The following is a 23,159-nucleotide window of genomic DNA, read 5'->3' as shown; positions in this document are numbered from 1 at the left end:
CAAGGGCCACTCCCCAGGGGGCCAAATTATTTTTAGGCCATTTCTGCCCTCCCTGGGGGCAGATCAGCCTATTATAATTAGGCCGATCTGCCCAGGGTGGCAGAAACCGCTAATTTTGTTTTTGTTTATTTTTATTTAGATGTGGGGAGCGACCCCTTAGGCAAGGGTCCCTCTCCGGGGGACAAAATTACTGTCAGGCCATTTCTGCCCCCCTTGGGGACAGAGCTGTCTATTTGTATAAGGGCAATCTGCCCCCAAGGGGGGGCAGAAACCACTAGACACCAGTTAATTTTTTTTGTTATATTATTATATGAGGGGAGTGGTCCTTTGGGCAACTGCCGCTCCCAATGGAGGCAAAATATTTTTAGGCCTTTTCTGGCCTCTCTGGGGGCAGATCAGCCTATTGTAATTAGGCCGATCTACCCCCAGGGAGGGCAGAAAACCCTAGAAACTAGGGATTTTTATATTTTTATTTTTATATATGGGGAGTGATCCCTTAGGCAAGGGTTTCTCCCCTTGGGGGGGAAATTGTCTTTAGGACATTTCTGCCTGTCCTGGGGTCAGATCAGCCTATTTTTATTAGGCCAATCTGCCTGAGGTTGGCATAAACCACTAGACACCAGGGATTTTAATTTTTCTGTGCTAATTTCACACAAGGGGGGGGGGGGTGACCCATTAGGCAAGGGTCGTTCCCCTGGGGGGCACATTTATTTTAGGCCATTTTTGCCCCCCTTGGGGGCAGATCTGCCTATTTTCATTAGGCCGATCTGCCCCCAAGGGGAGTAGCAACCACTAGGCCCCGGGGGATGCTCTCCTGGGGGGGAAATTGTCTTTAGGACATTTCTGCCCCTCTTTGGGTCAGATCAGCCTATTTTTATTAGGCTAATCTGCCCCAAGGGTGGCATAAACCACTAGACACCAGGGATTAAACATTTTCTGTGCCAATTTCACACAAGGGGGTTGACCCATTAGGCAAGGGTCGTTCCCCTGGGGGGCACATTTATTTTAGGCCATTTTTGCCCCCCTCGGGGGCAGATCTGCCTATTTTCATCAGGCTGATCTGCCCCCAAGGGGAGCAGCAACCACTAGGCCCCGGGGACTTTTTTTGTTTGTGCCAATTTCACACAAGGGGAGTGACCACTTAGGCAAGGGTCATTCCCCTCTGGGGCACATTTATTTTAGGCCATTTCTGCCCCCCTTGGGGACAGATACGCCTATTTCTATTAGGCCAATCTGCCCCCGAAGGGGGGCAGAAACCACTTAGGCACCAGGGTTTGGTGTGTGTGTATGTGAGTGTTTTGTTTGGGGGCAGCCCCTTGGGCAAGGGTCACTCCCCATGGGAGCACATTACTGTTGACCGGGCAGATCGGCCTATTTTTGGAAGGCCCATCTGCCCCCAACGGGGGCAGAAAGTCCACCAGAGACCTGGGAAGATTATTTTTTTCAAAATAAGAGGGTGGGGGTATGGCCATACCCCCACCCCAAATAAATGGGGCCAAAGTTGTTCTGCCCACCACAGATGGGACAATTCACCCGGTCCACACCCCGGGGGGCCAGAAAGCCTACTAGATGCCAAGAAATTAAAAAAACTATATATATATAGTGGGGTGGTGGCTACCAACCAGTATAGGCCTGGTTATGCCCAGACCCGAACTGAAGGGGGTAACAGTCTTTCAGCTCTCTCCCCGCACACTAAAACATCTTATCCAATGGCAAGCAAGAGGAAATTTTGATTATATTGGGTTCTGGTTTAACATTTGGGCCATAAGAGCTTGGCTAACTCTCGAAATCATCCCACTTGGAATGGTAAGGGTTGCACTTTTTGGACTTTGGGATGCTGCCATGTAGAAAAATCCACAAGACCAAGACACATCTGAAAACTAAACATCTGGGTGAGTCCAGGGTGGTGTGCTGCACATACTCCCTACACCATTTTCTTACCCAAAATGCCCAACTTTGCTGGAAATCACACATTTTTCTCACATTTTTGTGATGGAACCTTCCGGAATCTGCAGAAATCCACAAACCACCCAGCATTTTGTCATCTATACTGATAAAAATTCTGCTGCACTTGTCAGGCTAAAAATGTGTTTTTTTCAAACTGCCCTTTTGGACCCCCACAATTTCGACAAGTTTTTGGCTCTTCCCTGTCACAGGCACTTGGCCCACCTATACAAGTGATGGTTATTTTTTACCAGGAGACTGAGGGGAACATTGGGTGGTAGGAAATTTGTCCCGGTTCGGTAATCCCACACAGAAATGTGGGAAAAATGTGATTTTTTAGCTAAATTTGAGTTTTGCTGAGGTTTCTGGGTCAGAAACCATTGGGGGATCCATGCAAGTCATATCTCCCTACACTCCCTCGGGTGTCTAGTTTTCAGAAATGTCTGGGTTTGGTAGTTTTCCCTAGATGGCTGCTGAGCACAGGACCAACAACGCAGGTGCCCACGCAAAAACAGGAAGTTTTGTATTTGATCATTTTGATGTGTCCACATAGTGTTTTGGGGCATTTCCTTTCGCGGGCACTAGGCCCACCCACACAAGTTAGGTACCATTTTTATCGGGAGACTTGGGGAAACACTGGGTGGAAGGAAATGTGTGTCTCCCCTCATATTCCAGAACTTTCTGTCACCAAAATGTGAGGAAAGAGTGTTTTTGTGGCCAAATTTTGAGGTTTGCAAAGGATTCTGCGTAACAGAACCTGGTGGGAGCCCCACAAGTCACCCCATCCTGGATTCCCCTAGGTATCTATTTTAAAAAAATGCACAGGTTTGTTACATTTCCCTAGGTGCCGGCTGAGCTAGAGGCCAAAATCTATAGCTAGGCACTTTGCAAAAAACATGTCAGATTACAATGTAAAAATGGGATGTGTCCATGTGGCATTTCCTGTCATGAGAATTAGGCCTACCCATACAATTGAGGTACCATTTTTATCAGGGGATTTGTGGGAACACAGAATAGCAGAACAAGTGTCATTGTCCCTTGTCTTTCTATACATAATTTCCTTCCAAATGTAAGACAGTGTGTAAAAAAGAAGTCTATTTGAGAAATGCCCTTTAATTTACATGCTAGTATGGGCACCCCGTAATTCAGAGATGTGCAAATAACCACTACTTCTCAACACCTTATCTTGTGCCCATTTGTTAATACAAAGGTTTTCTTGATACCTATTTTTCACTCTTTATATTTCAGCAAATGAATTGCTGTGTACCAGGTACAGAATAAAAACCCATTGCAAAGTGCAGTTCATTTATTGGCTCTGGGTACCTAGGTTTCTTGATGAACCTACAAGCCCTATATATCCCCGCAACCAAAAGAGTCAAGCAGGCGAAACGGTATATTGCTTTAAAAAATCTGATATTGCAGGAAGAAGTTACAGAGTAAAACGTGGAGAAAAACGCCTGGTTTCTTTCACCTCAATTAAAATTTTATTTTATTTCAGCTGTTATTTTCTGTAGGAAAACCTTGTAGGATCTACACAAATGACCCCTTGCTGAATTCAGAATTTTGTCTAATTTTCAAAAATGTTTTGCCTGCTGGGATCCAATATTGGTTTCACACCCATTTCTGTCACTAACTGGAAGGAGGCTAAAAGCAGATAAAATAGCAAAAATGGGGTATGTCCCAGTAGAATGCCAAAATTGTGTTGAAAAATTGGGTTTTCTGATTCACGCCTGACTGTTCCTGAAAGCTGTGAAGCTAGTGATTTTAGCGCTACAAACCCTTTGTTGATGCCATTTTCAGGGAAAAAACCACAAGCCTTCGTCTGCAGCCCTTTTTTCCCTTTTTTTTAAAAAAAAATAATAATTTTTCGCTCTATTTTAGCTCATTTCTTGGTCTCCTTCAGGGGAACCCACAAACTCTGGATACCTCTAGAATCCCTAGGATATTGTGAAAAAATGACACAAATCTGGCGTGGGTAGCTTATGTGGACAAAACGTTATGAGGGCCCAAGCTCGAACTGCTCCAAATAGCACATAAAAGGCCTAGCACCTGAGGGGGAAAAGGCCTATCAGCAAAAGGGGTTAATAGATAGTGTTTTCCTTTATATTGTTTGCTTTTGCATGGTTTTTCTTTGTGTTTCACCATGGTGATGCACACACCATACACAGAGATCTATGTGCACACCTGGCTGTCTGCTACTATCTGAGTGCTGAAGCTTTCAATGGCATTTAGTGTTTTTTTTTATTTTACTGCTCCTGTACATCATCTTTACAAACTTTTTGCTTCTTAGATTTTCTCTGCTTTGGAACATTGTGAAAGTATCATCTCTTTTGTTTGTCTCATAGGGTTTTGTGTGATTCAATGGGGAATCACACCATTCCGCAAGTTAGTCATCGACAATAGACTACAACTGACTTTTGTTTAGTATAGTGTCATTTTAAATTCATTTAGCTTCTGTTATACCCTGCTTATGTTTTCTCCTTTTTTATAGAAAAATTATTCTTACATCTGTATGCTAGGGTAAAAGGGTATAAGTAGTGTTCTCAATGAACAATCATGTGTGGGTCACATGCTTTTATTTGTTGTTGTTTACCAGCCTATCTTTGGTTATTACTGCATCTCATGTGCACAATGCAAGCAGCTACACCTACTCTGCCGTTGTTAGATATGCCTGATGAACCAACCCCCTGTTAGGTGGGGAATATTGTTTGATGCATTTGAAACCTATTTGGGGATATATGAGCCTCAAGGTTTGGTGCTGAAAGAAAGAAATGTTTACTGCTCCACTCTTTGGGTTTTGAAGGTAGATATGTATTTAAACATCTGCTGAACCTACCACATGAGGAGAGAGTTAATTTAGATGAATACCTAGATGTTCTACAAAAACTCAAGACCAGATTTGACAAGTAGTCTAGCCCGATGATAAAAAAACATTTTTTCAAGAGGAAACAGAATGATGGTGAAGATATTGATGCATATATTTCTGTATTGTGTAGGCTGATATTGGATTGCCAATTTAAAAATTTCACTGACTAACGTATTAGAGATCAGTTTGTGTATTATTGTAAAGACAATCAGATACACCAGAAACTACTGGGTATAGGTAATCCCTCATTAGAAGAAACCACAAAGGTAGCAAAAAGTGCTGAGATATCCCAAGTATCGGTAAACGAGTTAGATGACAAGCCAGGTGATGGCATCAATGTCATTAGTACTGAAAAATCCAGTCAGAAAGTTATTTGCAATAGAAATAATGGATCATCTGAACCTGTCAAAGGGGAAAATTTCAGTCCATGACAGGGTAACATATGTTTCTGTTGTGGTAATATTCCACATGCAAAGGGAGGCAAGTGTCCTTAGGCCAACATAACATAATTATTTCAAAAAAGTTGGTCACTTTGCTAATGTATGTTTAAAGAAGAAAATGTTCAAAAAATCTGTGGCATGTGTGTTTGAGTCAGCAGATGAATCCGAAACTGAAATTATATCTACATTTGGGGATGAGCAAGTGTGTTCCCAAGAGAGTGATGATGCCATCGAAGATAACAAACCTATTGTGTTTCATCTTTCTAGGTGTGTAGATCCCATAGCTGAAACTGGTGTCATGGACAAGGTTCTGAAATGTTTGGTGGATTCTGGTGCTAGAATCAGCATGATTACTCTCATTCTATTTACTGAAACACGGGGAGGTAGACCTCTCTTACCCACTGACTGCTCCCCTATTTCATACTAGGGGTGCGGAATTGAGCTATTTGGATGTACTGAGGAGGTATTTTAGTTCAAAGGGAGGAAGAGCAAGGGTAGCATTTGTGGTGCGGTCAAGGACCATAACATTCTGGAATGCTTCCATCAAGGTTTGTTTGGAATGATATTAAGGCGTGGGGCAAAAGAACAAATTATTGTGGTTGATTGCTATGCTGTGGGCCAAGACTGGAAAAAAATCCTTCTGTGTTTAGTGATGAGTTAGGTAAAATCTGAGGATTCAAACACAGGAACAAACTAAAGGAATGTGTGGTTCCTATTAAATATAGATTAAGAGGACTACCTTTTATGTGGCTTTCCCCTTTAGTTGTGGCACACAGTTATGGGTGTGTGGACCTTCGATCTTTCAGTAAGGACATGTGGCTTGACTCACTTCCTTTGCCCAGAATCAATTACCTATTTGCTTGTACTACAGATGTTACATATTTTACTAAACTCGAAATAGCCTCTTCTTAGGAACTTCATCCTGATTCACAACACTGGACTGCTTTTATTTAGCCTTTTGGGACTTTTCAGTACCGTCACATGGCGTTTGGCTTGGTCTCTGTGGCTTCAGTGTTGCGAACAGTCATGTATAACTTGCTTAACGAGTCGGAAGGTGTTCTTGGATTTCTGGATGATACATTTGTATTAGCTGAAGATGGTAGATCTCATAATGTAACTCTTCAAAGAGTGTTGTAAATTTGCAAAAGGCATAGAGTTGTCCTAAAAAGAGAAAAATGTAAATGATATGTGCTGTGAAGTAGAATATTTGGGACACCTTGGGGCATATTTATACTCTGTTTGCGCCAGATTTGCGGCATCTTATTTTACGCAAATCCAGTGCAAACTTAACTCCATATTTATATTTTGATGCTAGACCTGCCTAGCGTCAAAATATTGGAGTTAACATCATTTGTCTACCATGGAAACCTACCTTGCTTCAATGAGATGCAAGGTAGGCATTCCCGGGCAAAAAATTACTCTAAGGCCTTTGCGCCTTATTTATCTTCCCATGCAAAATCATGCACAGGAGGAGGAAGGCCTTACATACTGTAATGGCGCTGAGCCTGTTTAGTGCCATTATTTAACGCCTGGGTCAGGGCAGGCGTTAGCGGCCCTGTGGGCTCATATCCATGGTCAGAGACCATGGAAGCAGTCCACAGGTGCCCTTCTCTGCCCCCAGGGACACCCCCAGCCACCCCCACCCACACCTGGAGGACACCCAAGTATGGGGGGACCCATCCAAGGTAAGTCCAGGTAAGTTTTTTTTTTTTAAATGCCATAAGGGGGCCTAACTTGGGCCCCCTAAATGGCACTGTGCCCAATGGCAATACTTCTGTCTTTGCTAAGACACAAGTCAGGTCCATGGGGGTTGTGCATCAAAAAATGACACTAATCAGGTTAGAGTCAATATTTTTGACGCTAACCTGACCAGCGTCATTCTTTGACGCACAACCTCCAGTCTCCCCTACGCCTCCCCTAACCAGGCCATAGCATTGGCTAGCGTTATTACTTAAATATGACACCCGGCTGGCGTCTAGAAATGGTGGTAGCCGGCGGTAAACGTTTTGTATAGCTGTAAATCAGGGCCCTTGTTTCAGAGGAAGATATTAAACCTAGGTCTGGGTTGTTAGAAGCTATTGTTAGTGCTCAGTCTCCTTCTGACAAAACTGGAGTCAAATCCTTTTTGGGATTGTGTGACTATTACTCTTCATCCGCGATTCAACCAGTGTTCGTCCCATCAGCAATTTGCTAAGAGAAGTTGGTAAATTAATTTGGTGTCATGAATGCACCATGGCATTTGAATACATTAAGTAATTGTTGAGTCAAAGCAAGGCTTTAAACCGTTGATCCGTGTCTTCCATGTTGTATCACAGGTGATGCCAGTCAAGTTGGGTTGGGGGCTACTCAGAAAAATGCAGAGTACTAAAACACAGTAGCTTTTGCATCAAGATTGTTGAGAAAAGCTGAACTGTGATTGAAAAAGAGCTTTTGGCATGTGAGTGGGCTATTGAAAAATTCCATCCTTTTGTGTGGGGAAGGCAATTTGTTCTACAGACTATAAGCCTTTAGTTAGCACATTAGGAGGGGGAGAAAACAAATACAGTACACCAAGGACTTTAATGAGGAATATGAAACTTTTGCAGTATCGATATGAGAGAGCAGAAGTAGAAGTTCAAGAGCCATAATTATCCCTAGTAAGTTTCATACCTAAGGTGGTTATCCTATACTTTTATTTTGTTTTGTATTTTTTTGTTTTTGTTTCTGTGGGTATCTCATGTTAGTTTACCTGCTGTGTTCTTTCGTTTTGGGACTTTGTTTTTTTCTTGATGTTGTTTCTGTTGGAAGAAGGGAAGATATGTAGCATTATGTATATGTATTTTCATAGAACTGTATGAGGTGAGCATTCTGAGCAAAGATTATTTTCTACTGTGTATGATGTAACCAGCTAGAATGTTGTGCTTTGACATTTGACTGTTGGACAAATTCTATATAGAGACTGTCGGAGGATCTCCTGTGCAAGGTCCTCTACCAGTGTGCCTCCTGGTGCCTTACTATAAAGAAGCAACATTAGTGGGAGAAAATTAGGTATATTTAAATGAAAATCTGAATGAGGATACCACCTGATATCAGAGAACAAGGAGTAACAGCGTTTCACACTATTAACTCTTCCCTTGCCATTTGGTCAGAGGGTAGGGGTTTGGTTAACTAAGATTCCTAATCCTACCACACCCTAAAACAAAATGAAAATAGGTGGGGAGATTGTTCTTACATGACATTTGTGAGAGCGTTTTACATAAAATAACGCAATAACATGCAGAATTAACATGTAGGCTTTAATGATATTAAATGTTTTTGAAAAAAAAAATTGTAGTAGGCAATCATATTTACTTGTACTTGGCCTAAATAGCTGAAGCTACACTTTCTGACAAGCTGGCATGACAAACAAATGCTTAGTTCGAATAAAACATTTATTTCCTGACCTTCCTGCGGACATGCTAATGAATAATAGTTGAATAAATTGTTTTGCATTTAACTCTGCTAATGTTTCTACTTACACAATGATCACTGTTAACTAGCGAATGGAGATTTGTCATTTAATGAGGTAACGAGAAATTTCAGATACGAAGATGCAGATTTTCTGCTCTAGTAATGGGAACAGAAATACTGGATTCCAAATTCGAGTCCTAGGTCCAGGATAAATCCATGCCAGCTTTCCAGGCTGTTCACATGAAATCCATTTCAATTCAATTAATCTAAATGGAACACATTGACATAGATGATACCCTGAAAATCTGGCAAGCATCTGGCCCTACACAGCTTTCATTGAGGTCCCCTGATATGAGCGACTTGGCTTTTTACATCATTGCTTACAGTGCAGCAGATAGTGAATCAAAAGATTGTGCACTAATAAGTTTCTATCAAATCTCCTAGGAATTAAGTAAGTCAAGTTTATTGTCAACTGTTAGTAAACTTTAATTTACAGGCCGCTATGTAAACTTTAAAGAATGTAAAATAAAACAAGATTTATTGAAAGTAACATCTATGGGTATTAACACATGTATACTTGCCAACTATGGGCCTGATTCTAACTTTGGAGGACGGTGTTAAACCGTCCCAAAAGTGGCGGATATACCACCTACCGTATTACGAGTCCATTATATCCTATGGAACTCGTAATACGGTAGGTGGTATATCCGCCACTTTTGGGACGGTTTAACACCGTCCTCCAAAGTTAGAATCAGGCCCTATGTGTTTACGTATCTCATTCTCAAAAAGTTGGTTTAAAAAATGTTTTAAATTTATGAAGGTAAATGCCTGGCTATAAGTAGGCAAATGTGAGATAGTATAGCCATTGGCAACAACATAGCCATTTGGACAATTCTGAATTAGTGTGACACTAGTGGTCATCAATTTAAAACAGGCCATCTAAAGCATCTAAAATGTTCTATGTCCTGTGTCTAATACCAAGTTGCCAGTTTGTTTTTAATTTGTGCTCTATTATGGTTGTCAGACATCATATTACCCTTAAGTGAAGTTAATGAAGGGAATAAACAGCAGAGAGCGAGAGCATCTTCTTATAAAAGAGCACCGGTTGTGCAGCTAGAATGTTACTGAAGGGCTGCTTAACCTCTCACCCACAGGAAGCTGAATTCACAGCTCCATAAGTGGGTATATGGCGCAAAGGAAGCAGAATGCTTCAGAAGGACAGGTGTCGGGAATAAGGCTAAGCGCAAACAATTGATTAAGCTGCTGGAGTGAATTTATTAGCTTACAAAGTGCTTTTTAAAATCACGAAGAAAGCTTCCGTTAAAAATAAATGCATGCTAAATGCTAATTTTCTAGTTGGTAACTGTACCTAAATGTTCTAGGCTTGGAAAATGAAAAATAAATATTGACCTAACGTTAGCATAACTGACAATGCAATGTTAGTTAAAAATAATGGGTTAACACTGAAAGGCCTATTCTCTGCGTATTAATAGTTTGTGCAAGATGTTTTTCTTCTCTTTACTGCAAATGTTACCTTTTGGAAGTGATTGTTAGCTAGTGAATAGACGCTTGTTTTTTACAACTGATGGAAAAAGTTCTCACCATGAGGAGATGGAGACAGCAGGAAGAATGATTCATGAGAAGACGTTTTTGGACCACAAGAAATTGAAACATTCAAGGACTAAATTCTGAAAGAGTATTATATTGTGATGAGAAAATGGGGAGCGAACCTGTGCCCAGGAGCGTACTGAAATCCTATTGGTCATCATGGAGAAGAAAGAAAATAATACTGCAGAATAGGATTTGTCTATTTATATTTACTAGGGTAGCAGATTCGGACTTACTTGGACTCAATTAGACTGATAGAAAGATTAGATCTCAGATCCCCAATAGATTAGAGATGGATTTGCAGATTCCTTCCCTGACTCTTTGAATGGGGAGCCTCAGCCTTTGAGATTCTGATGTCTTCTCCTTCATGAAAGCAGTGCTTCTTTAGATTTTCACTGAATGGTCTGCAGATTTTTGAGCTGAGAAAGCTCTCCAGGTTACTGGGCAAAAGCTTTATGGTTATTCTATGATTTCTCTAATCAGAACTCTTTATGGGTATCTAAAATGACACCCTTTCTCACACTTCTAATATAAAATAGGAACTTTCCTTTATGGAGCACATGCTGCATTATTACTATGTTGACTGTAATACTGACTAATTTATTGTTATACTTTAATAATACATATCAATTAATGGATTATATTAACTTTTAATGATGAGATTTGGAGAATAATATAACTATTGATAAAATATGGAAAACTAAAAAAGATTTGAGAATAAAACCCTCTTACTCAGTGGTTCCCAACCTGTGGTCCTGGGGCCTCTGAAGGTCCACAAAGCCTCCTCAGGGGGTCCATGACTGCTTAGAAAATTCACTAATGTTGACAGATTAATAAGGTGTATATAAATAAAGTGGCTAAATGTACAATTAAACTTTTTAAAACGTACTATAAATGTCAAGGAATTTGAAACTGGAGTCTAAACATTAAAGTAGTATCCTCAGGTTGTCTGTTGGGAACAGTGCAGGTGCATTAAACATTAAGGGCCTCATTATGACCCAGGCGGGCAGCTGTAAGCTGGCGGTAACACCGCCAACAGGTTGGCGGTGTTCCGCCAGCTATTATGACCGTGGCACTATAGCCACGGCCATACCACCGACCCCTCCACTATACCGCCATGCTTTCACCTGGCGGTCATAATCCCCAGGCATGGGCAGTGCAGGGGCCCCCAGGCATAGCCCGTCGCGCATTTCGCGATGGGTGCTACTGCACCCGCTGCACATCAGCATTGCCGCCGGCTCTATTACAAGCTGGCAGCAATGTTGATGTGACTTTTCCGCTGGGCCAGCGGATGGTAATACTGTTACCGTCCGCTGGCCCAGCGGAAAAGTCGTAATAGGGAGCTAGAAAAACCGCCACCACTGGCAGTATTGTGGCTCACGCAGCCTCAGCGGTCTTTTGGAAAGACCGCCAAGGTTGTAATGAGGGCCTAAGTATGGACAATGTGTGGCTTAAATTGAATTTAGAAAAGGTCCAACATTCCTATTAAAATGTCTATTTTTTTATTACTTATTTGTGTGCAAACTAAACAAAATTTGTCATTATTTGTGTATGTGTTTCATAAATGCTTATTTCTGTATTTTTTGTGTATTGTTTTGCCATTCAAATCATCAACAATGTTTTTAGGCCTGGGTCCCCGGCTACCAGTAAAGACTCACTGGGGTTCCCCTGATCCCAACAACGATTCAGCGGGGGGTCTCGGGTTCCAATAATGATAAAGAGGGGATCCACAGAAATCAAAAGGTTGGTAACCACTGCTCTAACTCACACTCTCCTTATTGACTGTGAGGGAGCGTAGCTCTTAAACTCAAAATTAACATGAAATATGTCTATTAACTAATGCATAATAATGCCGCATAGAAAATGTATTAATGTGTTATTACTAAACACACACTTGAAATGTGCCCACGAGGAGTGGCCGCCAATGTGTACAATGATTAATGAAGCTGACTAATAATGAAATAATGATACGTTAATGTATGAGATTGCAATAATATTAAGAGCTATATGTTAAGGTTTTGCTAATAAATAATTAGGTCTTAGTTAGCATGAGTCGAGGCCTAGCTGCCCGGTTTCATATTAAATGTGTTTTTCTAACGTGCAGTGTGCTGACTTGCTGAAGGACATGTACTCGTACTTTTCCAAAGCTAAAAGATGAGTGTAATCGTAGTAGATCCGTTCTCATGAAATTCGACTTGCTCAAGGAAACATTTTTGCTGAATGCAACAGTGTAGACTCGTTACAGGTACCAAGGGGCATATTTATACTCTGTTTGCGCCGGATTTGCGTCGTTTTTTTTACGCAAATCTGACGCAAAGCTAACTCCATATTTATACTTTGACGCTAGACCCGTTTAGCGTCAAAATTCTTGGAGTTTGTGTCATTTTTTTGCGTGGACACCTACCTTGCGTTAATGAGATGCAGGGTAGGCGTTTCCACGCTAAAAATGACTCTAAGGCATTTGCGCCTTATTTAAACTCCCATGCAAAAATGATGCACGGGAGGGGGCTGGCCATAAAAAATGATGCGCAGCCGCATTTGCGTCATTTTTTAACGCCTAGTCAAAGCAGGCGTTAAGGGATCTGTGGGCTCGGAAGGAGCCCAGAGGTGCCCTCCCATGCCCCCAGGGACACACCCTGCCACCCTCGCCCACCCCTGGAGGACACCCATGGATGGGGGGACCCATCTCATGTAAGTAGAGGTAAGTATTTTTTAAATATTTTTTTAAGTGGCCTAGGGGGGCCTAACTTGGGCCCCCCTACATGCCACTGTGCCCAATGGCCATGCCCAGGGGACAGAAGTCCCCTGGGCATGGCCATTGGGCAGTGGGGCATGACTCCTGTCTTTGCTAAGACAGGAGTCATTTCCATGGTGGTTGTGAGTCATAAAATGACGCGAGTCAGGTTAGCGTCAATATGTTTCACTCTAACCTGACTTGCACCATTTTTTGACGCACAACCCCCATTATTCCCTACGCCAGCGCTGCCCGGTTTGCGTAATTTTTTTTTCGCTCACCAGGCAGCAGCGCCGGCTAGCGTCATTCCATTAATATGATGTCCGGCTGGCGCGTTGGAATGGGGTTAGCCCGCGTTAAATTTTTTGACGCAAAACTGCGTTAGCGCAGTTTTGCGTCAAAAAGTATAAATATGGCCCCAGGTCGCCTAACCAGTACAGACAATGGAACTACTGACTGAGGATGCGAGAGGACCACGAGAGTATGAAATTATACCGGACATTCTACCCGCTGGAGACGTCAATCACAAGAACCAATAAACTACGTGAGAACTGTTATGGGGTGACAAATTTGATAGTACCACTGGGAACCCATTGGATGGAGATAGTGGGGTGCCAACCCTACCCAATTAGAAATTAGGGGACTGTACAACAGAAAAGGGATAAAAACCTCTGACACGAGATGCCATTAGGAGATGCCTTTGCAAACTTTTGCTATAACCCAGACACTTTGTCACTCTGCCTAGAGACTTTGCTGTTTGGTTCTTCAACTCATCCTCGCCCTTATCTTGCCTGTTCTATTCTTCTCCTCCTTATGAGGGAAGTGAGGGAAGCCGTCTTGCTGAATTCCCTGGCTGATGGCGAATCAACTTATGTCCTGAGGACGAAGTCTGACTCTGTATGCTGACCCATTATGGAGGGTAACTATATGATGATGAAATTGTAATTGTCTGTTTGCCTTTCCTTTCTAGGTACCAACTGCTTCTTTTGACAGAGACCATAGTTAGATAGTTTTCTAAATTTGTGTTACCAAATTGTTTTGCATGAAGCCCAACATGCCAATGCTAATTCGAGGTTAGTTAAGGGGTTCACTAAACGGACAGAAATAGACAAATGACTGAATCAATGCTTTGTTGAATGATGCACTAATGATACTAAGCTAAGGTTAATTCATGTTGCCGTCGTGCTATGTTCTAATGTTCGTGATCTTTGCTTTGATGAAATCTTATTTGAGTTGCCATATTATGACAATGCTGATGTGTTTCATGGTTTTGAGACTAATAAACTTACTAGTAGAATTGTAATCAATAGGGAATAAACAGCGCAAAATTGTATTAAACTGATGTGGTTATTCATGACTGAAAGGTCATGGTGGTTTCCAAGTTTTATTGATAACGTTATTGACTTGTTGATTGACATGTGGATTAGTTATCTCCTCCTAAAATGTCTTCAATCAGGGTCAAAAGATTCATTGGCCTAAAACAAGTCCCAGAGTGAATAAATTATCTAGATCGGGACGCGTTATCAACTGAATTTACAGATGTATTAATTTGTTATGCTCTTTTGTTGATGCTAGCTATTTATTACGCCTCATAGATCCGTGAGACCAGTAAACAGGTTGTGTTTAATGACTATACAGTGAAATTGAGATATAGAAAATCCTGCTCCAGCAAAGCCTAACATGCGTGGGGCTCAAGACTGTGGAGAACAGGCTAGTGGAAACTAATGAGGTGGATTAGAGTTGTATTGAAGACCAATCCTGACAAACAACCTTAACCTGGCACCAAGTAATAAGTTACGTTTTGCTTTTGTACCAGTTCTCACCCATTTTTCTTCTTTCACGTTTGTTGTTTTCTTCCCTCTCATTTTCCTCACATTAGATTTCCCACTAGACCTCCCATTCTCCCTTGTGCAAGGATTGTTCAATACACATGGTTATCTTTCTTTCGCTTTCCTCTCGGGCTTCTGACATATTCAGTTTGCTGTGATGCCTGAGGGCATCAGCTGGTATCCAGGTCTGCTCAAGGCTCAAAAGACCAACACCCATGAGCATAAATGGTGACCCTCCAAATGCTTATATTTTGTAAGAGTTGACACTGTCTCTTATTCCATATCTACCTGTTGTTCTCTGCTTCCTAATAGCCAGTTATGTGAGCTTTCATCCTTTCAGCACCAAGGGGTGTCTATGCCATCCCTCATCTGAGTTGAATGCATTCCACAGAGTGAGAGCCAGGCAATCCCCTCTCTCTCTCTCTCTCTCTCTCGCTCTCTCTCTCTCACTCTCTCTATATCTCCCCCTTCTTTCCCACTTCCTTTCCATTTTTTACCCAGATTCTTAGCACAGGTGGTGAAGCATCTTTCCCATATGAATAGGACTTCAGTGAGAGCAGGGGTTCTCAGCAGTTTGGAATGTCTGGAACCTGACAGCAGGGATTTGGCTATTGCTTACTTTGAGAGGATGGTTCCAGGAGGGGCCCATTGACACTATTTTTTATGGTTTGGCGCCTACTTTTTTGCATCAAACTTTGACCCAGAGTGAGAGAGAGAAAAACACAAAAGGAGAAAAAGAGAAAGACGGAAAACAGTGACAAAAAAGAGAAAGCAGGGATGAAAAAGAACCTGCAAGAGTGAAATCAAGGGGCAGGGCTTATAGGGAGGTGACAGGGATAGCCTATGATGAGTGATGTCAGGTGTTTCCTTTAAAGATTTAAGAATTAGGTGCTGATAGAGCAACTGCACTGTCATATGGAGTCTTTCTTCCTGTGGACCCCATCACAAGTCCAATGAGAAGGCTATGGCTGCAGAGCGTTAGCTTTTGCCCCAGCTTTCAGATTAGGTTACATGTCAATCCAACCACTGCCTATGGGGCATCTTCTGAGGCCTTTGACCTCCTCTTTTCAGGGCTCTGCTCTCTGTATAAGCCCACTTCATCATAGCCTGACATTAGGTATACATTACAGGGGAATTACTAGACTTCTGTCTCAATGTTATCGTATAGTGGGCTAGCAGTATGTCAAGATCCAGAAGAAGGAGCGGGTAGTCTGATCTGCTTGGTTCCCTTAAAGTTACCCAAAGTGCAAGCATCTCAGTTTTCAAGATTAGTACAGTTACCTTGTGATGGCAGGAAAACCGTCAGCGGCTCCAGACTAGTAGTCTGTTAGTGAGCAGCTGTTTTACAGCATGTGCTGAGACTAACTGATGGAGTATCACTGCAGTTGCATATGGCGCTAGCTTCAGGGAAATTTCGGTTAATTGTATAAGGGGTTAGGTAGGATCTATGCAGAATATTGAACTGAATGTGTTTCAGTTTTGCATTGCTGCATACTGTGTGTCAATATGTTATTGCCATATATCATTCCTTATCATGAAGTTCTCTTGCTAACTTAATCTTCTACATCTCACATAAGCACTATGGAGATATCTGCTTGTGCTCAGCCAAAGCCTTGTCAATCCAGCTAATAAGCCTGCTGTCACTACCCATCATAAATAAGGTTTGGTGAGGGTTTGTGTTTAAGACTGTTCAGTAAGGAAAGTCCACTTAGACTGAAAATCCTTAGCCAAGAACCTTTAAGTCAGGAATACGCCTATATGAATCACAAAGTGCTCTACAAATGCGTCAAAGGTGAGAAGCAGGCCCTGTTGAAATATGTTACCCAATGTTGCAAGTCCCACTATGCTTCATTATTTCAAGTTCCCAGTGGCAAGATGACTTGATGTTTAGGTAGACCCAGTAGGGTTGATTGCCTGGTGACTGGCACATGACTTAGGAAGCAGTTGAGGGCTACTTCCAGCAGTCGAGGTTGTTCCAGTCTACGTTTGATGCTCAGTAAGAAGAGGCTAAACAGGTAATTGGGTTGCAAAGGGCCCCATCCTGAGCAGGTGTTTTATAGGGAAAATCCAAAGAACCTATGTTACTAACATTGTAGTTGGGCCACCAGATAATGCCATTTAAAGTTGCAGGCCCCAACCCATCCTTGTCAACTAAAAGATGCAGCACGGTTAAGGCAAGTCCAGGCTGGTTAATGTACTCTAAGCAACATATCTAGGTCCCAAAAGATTATCTCAAGAGGTATAACGGGAGATAAACAAGTAGTTTAATAATAGGGGAAGCAATACTATCTTGGACAAGGCGATGCAGCCTATGTCTAAGATGTGGTGTGTGCTCCAAAATATAACTTGAGAAGTAAAGGCTGAAACTTCTTGGATGAGTTTCCTGTCAAGTAGACCCTTTTTGGAGTGGAAGGTTCTGATTCCCAAGTTGTGACTTCCTAATTGAGTAGCCTGTCACCTATATTTAATTGTACAGCACAGGTTTCCAGGTGGAGAGGCAACAAACAGGACTTGAATGAGCTAATATGGAGTCTTGAGGACTTGCCTAATGTTTGAAGGGAATGACCATGCCAGAATGATCCATGCCAATGTTCTTGAAATAGATTACCATGGAATGTACTTGTAGCGAGATGACATGATTTCTGTCTCCTAAAGAATATCCCAAATATTCCTGTCTTGTCACATCCTATTGCCCATGGGATCCATGACAAGAGCAAAACCCAGAGGGGATAGATGGCATCCACAGTGGGGCCCCTTATAGACTCTGAAGGGAGCTGACATAGGTTTGCCTACCAAGACCCTAGCTGATAGATCTATGTAAATTAGCTTAATCAGTCTTATTATTTACCCTCTAAGTTCTAATATGATCATCACCATTAAAAGAGAGTCCTAGGTGTGGGAAGCTTTTTCCTGGCCAAGGGGACAAGGCAGGCCAAATGGGGCCAGGTCATAGGAGCCATCTCCATAATTCTGTAGAGTATTCTAATATTCTGGTTTCTCATTAAGATAAGGATGAACTAGGTAATGAAGCAACTGCATATCCACCCGCCAATGATTTTTCTGGGGATTTTGTAAATAGACATAAGGATGGGCAGTGGCCTGTATGAAGAAGAGCTTGATGGGCTGCACACATGCTTAGCCATAGAAGCTATAGGAGAGTTGCCAGGCGACAGGAAGCATTCCATCTGTGACTGCAGCCTCCTATGACAGGACTAATTTGAGCACTAGTAACTCAGGGAATGTCTGATAAAATTCCGGTGGGAATCCATCAGAGCCAGGCATTCTGCCATTGCTAGGTGGTGCATGGCTTCTCTGAGTTCATGAGCATAGGGGCATCCATCTGATCCTTCAATTTGGAGAGACAAGGGTAGTGGCAGGTCGGCTGGGATCTACCCCTAGTGTCAGAACTAGAAATTGAATATCCATATAGTGCATACTAGTGTTCATAATAAGCTGCATGAAATTCATATTGAGGTTTTACGGAAACATCAGGAGCTATGGCAGAGTGAAGATCAGTATATATGGGATTTCATGGTTAGTAAGCCAAGGTAGTAGTCTATTAGCTTTATCCCATCTGTGTATGCTCTGGAAGTGATCTCTGTGGCTCAGTTGTTCAAGCAGATTAGAATACTTTATGAATGGTGGCTTAAGTGTATCTCTAAGGGTGGGGTCTGATACTGCTTTGTCTTCAAATATGTAATAGGAAGTCCTCCACTGCTCTCAGTTCTTTTTCAAGTACTTTGCATGCTCCAATTGTGGCATGAATGCAATGACTTCTTCTCATCATCTTAAATGCCTGCCATTTGACTTGTAAAGAAAAGGTCATGCCACTATTGTCTTCTCTCAGGCAAGGTTTTACATAATGTCAAGTCTTCTAACATTGAGCACTGCTGCCGCCAAGTCAGGATATGAGAGTGAGCAATCCGTCAGTTCAGTCCAATTGGATGTGGTTGAAAAAGGTTTGTCCAAATAGTCAGCAACCAGTGATGTAGAGGCATATAGAGTCAGAGCATAGAATCCTATGTACGTGGCCATGGAATTCAATTGGCAGTGAATAAAACAAATAAATGTTACCACAGGGTTGTGCAGCGCCCACGTGTCAGCCAGGGACCAAAGCTCAAGCCAGCGGGAAAGCTCTTTATTGTTATGTACAATCAGGGCCAGAGTGAGGAAAAGGTGAGATCTGTAAAGCCTGGTATCTACAACACAATTGCAATCCCCACTGAGGATACAAGATATGTTGACCCATTTAGCAAGCTGCTCTTACAACCTCTTTTGAAAAACAATTTGATCTATGTTTGTGGTATAAATGCTCCCCAGCAGTTTTGAGTCACTGACTAACCTTCCCTAACCAAAACATATCTGCCGTTCTTGTCCAGTATTGTTGTGAGAGGTTGAAATGGGACCTCCCACTCTTAAATTTATGAAGGTCACCCTAGTGTAAGTAGAGTAATTTGTGGAAAAGAGCAGCCCCTGTCCAGCACTTTTGAAGTCTTGACACTTTAGGCATAGTACTGTTGGACTCTTGGAAGAAAATAATGTGTGCCTCTCTGCTTATATAAGTGGGTATATTTTATATCTTTTGTGTGCAGTGTGCATGCCTCTGATGTTCCATTTGAGAAAGGTTAGGTTAGAAAGTTGTGTCATGAAGGTATTTAGTTAAGTAAGCAACCCTGAAATCCAACCAGCCTGCTCAGCAACTGTTTATGGAGTAGGAGCACTTTTAAGTAACTTAAAAGTACAGTCATTTCCAGATTGATAACACAACAATAGAAACCTCAATGCACAGGACAAGCCTCAAATGGTCTTCCATCCAAACTATGTTATGAACCTAGTCAATAACGTGTGAGGATGTGGAATGTAACCAATTCCTGGATGTTCCGATGTGACTAGTAGTCAAAGTGATGTAAACGATAAATCTAATGCACACATGAAATGTCTAATATAAAGAAAAGGAGGGGTAGAAGGAGCCCGATAGTAACCTGGGGCAGATGCCTTTGACAATAACAACACATGATGTCAGACAACCATAGTGATACAGGATAAAGCACAAATTATGACCAGTAGACTTTTCAACCAATAGAAAAAGGGCAATAAATATATATTTTGTTCCATGAGTTGCTAGTCTGCCCCTGAAGGAGCACAGAACACTAAGCAATCCATATTTGAATTAGATGAATGTTGAATGAATATGAACACAGAACACTAAGAGATCTGTGTTTGAATGTGACCTATGAAAGAGAAACTATGATCTATATTTGGTTGCCAGCTCTGTGTGTGGTCACAACTAGGAGAGATCCAGTGCCAAGATGACAATTGCAAATAGAAACTTTCATCAAAGTTGATCTGTAACACATGCTACCATCACCATAGAATGCCTATCATCCTCAGCCTGTTCTTTGAATTGTGTTACAAGATGATTGAGCTGTGAGTCAAATTTCCTCTAGGATCTGCTTTGATGACATTTATTCAGTGGTCTTTCACATTTGCTGGGAGCATCTGCTTGAGACAAAGCCCCCTTCCCTGAAATAATTTTGAGCTTAGAAAGGAATAGCATGGGGTACTTCAGCCCCTCGATTTCTTTTGCACACCAGGAAAAAAACCCTCTGGTGCTGATCTGCAATGGTGTATTCAGAGAAGACTAGGAACCGATGAGTGTTCATGAAGAGGTGGGCATCTTGATTAGCCACCCACAGGAGTTTATCTCTGTCCTTGAAGTTCAGCAGCTATGTGATGGTTGTTCTAGGCTCAGAGGTGGAAGCATATCTCTGCCCTGAACTTTATGGACCCTTTCAATGAACAAGAAAGGGGACAGTTTGTCGGAAGCCACAATGCTTTTGATCCATTTTTCCAAGAAGTCAACAGTGTCCTGCCACTCTAATGGCAGTCCCACGTTTCTGATATTGCCCCTCCCTACACTTGTAAATTTGAAAATCCTGTGGCAGGCATCAGTGGATGGGGGTAGCAAGGCCTCATAGGAGAGATGCTGTAAGGATGAGGAGGGAGGGTTTCACCAGACATCCACCCGGCCTTTTAAAGGCCTAGTGAATAGTGGCTGATCGATCATTCTAAGAGGCTGCACACTTTATCTGCTATCGCCACCTCCCATGATAGGCCAGAAGGCAGAGGCCACCTAGGCAGGAGGGCACACAGTTACATGTGGAAGGACAGAAGGTCGGCAGCACTCAAAAAGGGTCCAAGGTGAAGTGAGAGGAGCTGGCGAATGTCCTGCTGAAAGGAGGAACTGATTATCAGAAGAGGAAGGTTTCAGCCATTCAGTTCTCTTCAAGAGCATCTTGTTTGGCCCTTCACCTTGTGTCCAGTGACAATTGTGCTCTCAGGAAGAGATGGGTCCCTCTCTGTTGCTCTCAGTCAGACATGCCTTCCAGGGCCCTCTGGCACCGCAGATCGCATGACTACAGATTGCATGAGCTAGACTGATATTCTTCGCCTCTCTGTGTCAATAGACCCACCTTTCAGAGCCCATCAGCAACCCAGATCACAAGGCGATTGCTCACATAGGGTAGCCCATGATTTTGATATTGCTCCTCCTTGCACTTATTAATGTTGAAATGCTGTGGCATGCCCTGAAGGAGAGAGGCAGTAGGCATGGGGTCAGAATATCAACGATCCAGGGGTCTTTCGGCACTCCAGACTTCAAGCCACAGGTCACATAGGGTAGTCTAGCTGCATCCTGATAATACCACAGAGGGCGGTGCGGCTACACATCCACCGCTCTTCACCCTGTTAGGACAACAGCTACCTGAGACCCCTCTGGGCCACACACTATGAAACCACTGGGGCACAGGCTGATTGCAGGTTCCTATTGTAGAGTGAGACATTTTCTTTCCCTGGAAAGTGTTCCCAGATAGGGCACAGCCACAAGGCACCCCCTGGGCACAGGGTGTCCTGCTTAGAAGGTTCTCTACAACTTCCTCTTACCAATTTGATGTGTGCCCTGAATCTCCATTCTTTGCTGCAGCTCAAATAGTGGTGGATGGCAGCTCTTAATGCAGGAAGCTGCCAGATTGGAGAATTCCTAGGCCAGGAGCACTCTCACAACATTTCTGTCATCTTAGTCATCCTGAGCACCAGCACTTATTATTTTACAAACTAAGCACTGGAACTGCCAGCCACGGAAAGCTTACTTTTTTGGCCTGTAACAAAAGCTATACCCTGCATTCTGAGTGGTGGGCCAGGATCCAAGATTGCAAAAAAGGCTGGTAATCATACTTAATTGTTTGACGATATCTTCATCCAGAAATAAATAGTTTAAATACACAACCACTTTCAAAATTTGATCTTTCTGATGTTCTTAAGCACCCTGATGAATTGTGTTTCATTGTAGCATATAGTTTATAGTTCTGATGATGCCATGAAGCAGTCTGTTTTGTATTTGGTACCTGCCATACCTTTCGGAAGTGCTAAATGGAAAGTATGGAATTTTCAAAGGCATGATAATAGATTACATCATGATTCAATTGAAGTGGAAGAAAAGGCATGATTTTCCAAAATACTTGGTATGCTGAAATTTACTGTGTTAAGCACTAAGGCCCATATTTAACAAAAATGACGCACACCTGTGCTAGTGCAGTTGTTGCCTCAAAAATAGTACCACCAGCTAAAGCCTTCCCTTAGTGCCATCTGTGCGGCATATTTATAAAATGACATATAACGGCGCTAAGCAATGGTTAGCGTTAAGAAAATGACGCTATCCTTTGCGACATACCATAAGTGAAATGACTCTAATGCTGCAAAAGTGGCATTAGCACAATTAGCGACACTTTTTTGTGCTGTGTTAGCGCCATTTTACCGGCATTAGCGTAAAAAAAACACACAAGGCTGCTGAACCCCCCAAGAGGACTCAAAATGGACTATGCAGGCCAGGGGAGACCCCAGAGAGATCCCAGTAAGCCCAGTACTAGCCAGGAGGGACCAGCAAAGTCCCAGGAGAATGAGAAGAAGAAGCGGAAGCAGAAGTGTCTCTTTCGTGAGGAGGAGAATGATGTCTTGTTCAGAGAGGTGGCAGAGCACCAACAACAGCTCTTTGCCACCTCCAAATTGCCAATAGGTAGGAGAGAGGCTATATGGCAGGCAATAGTAGCTAAAGTCAACAGCGTAGCAGAGGTGCAGAGGACTGTCACTGAATGTAAGAAGCGCTGGCACGATTGCAAAAGCAGAACAACTGGGAACCAAAAGGCAGCACTGCAGACTGGAGGTGGAGGGCCTGCTCCCCACGAGGACCTGGATGAGCTGGAGGAGATGGTAGCAGTGGTCATGCCGGAGGAGCTGGTTACTGGAATCACATG

The sequence above is a fragment of the Pleurodeles waltl genome, chromosome 12 (assembly GCF_031143425.1).
Source record: "Pleurodeles waltl isolate 20211129_DDA chromosome 12, aPleWal1.hap1.20221129, whole genome shotgun sequence".
Lineage (NCBI taxonomy): Eukaryota > Metazoa > Chordata > Amphibia > Caudata > Salamandridae > Pleurodeles > Pleurodeles waltl.
This window is presented reverse-complemented; position numbering follows the sequence as displayed.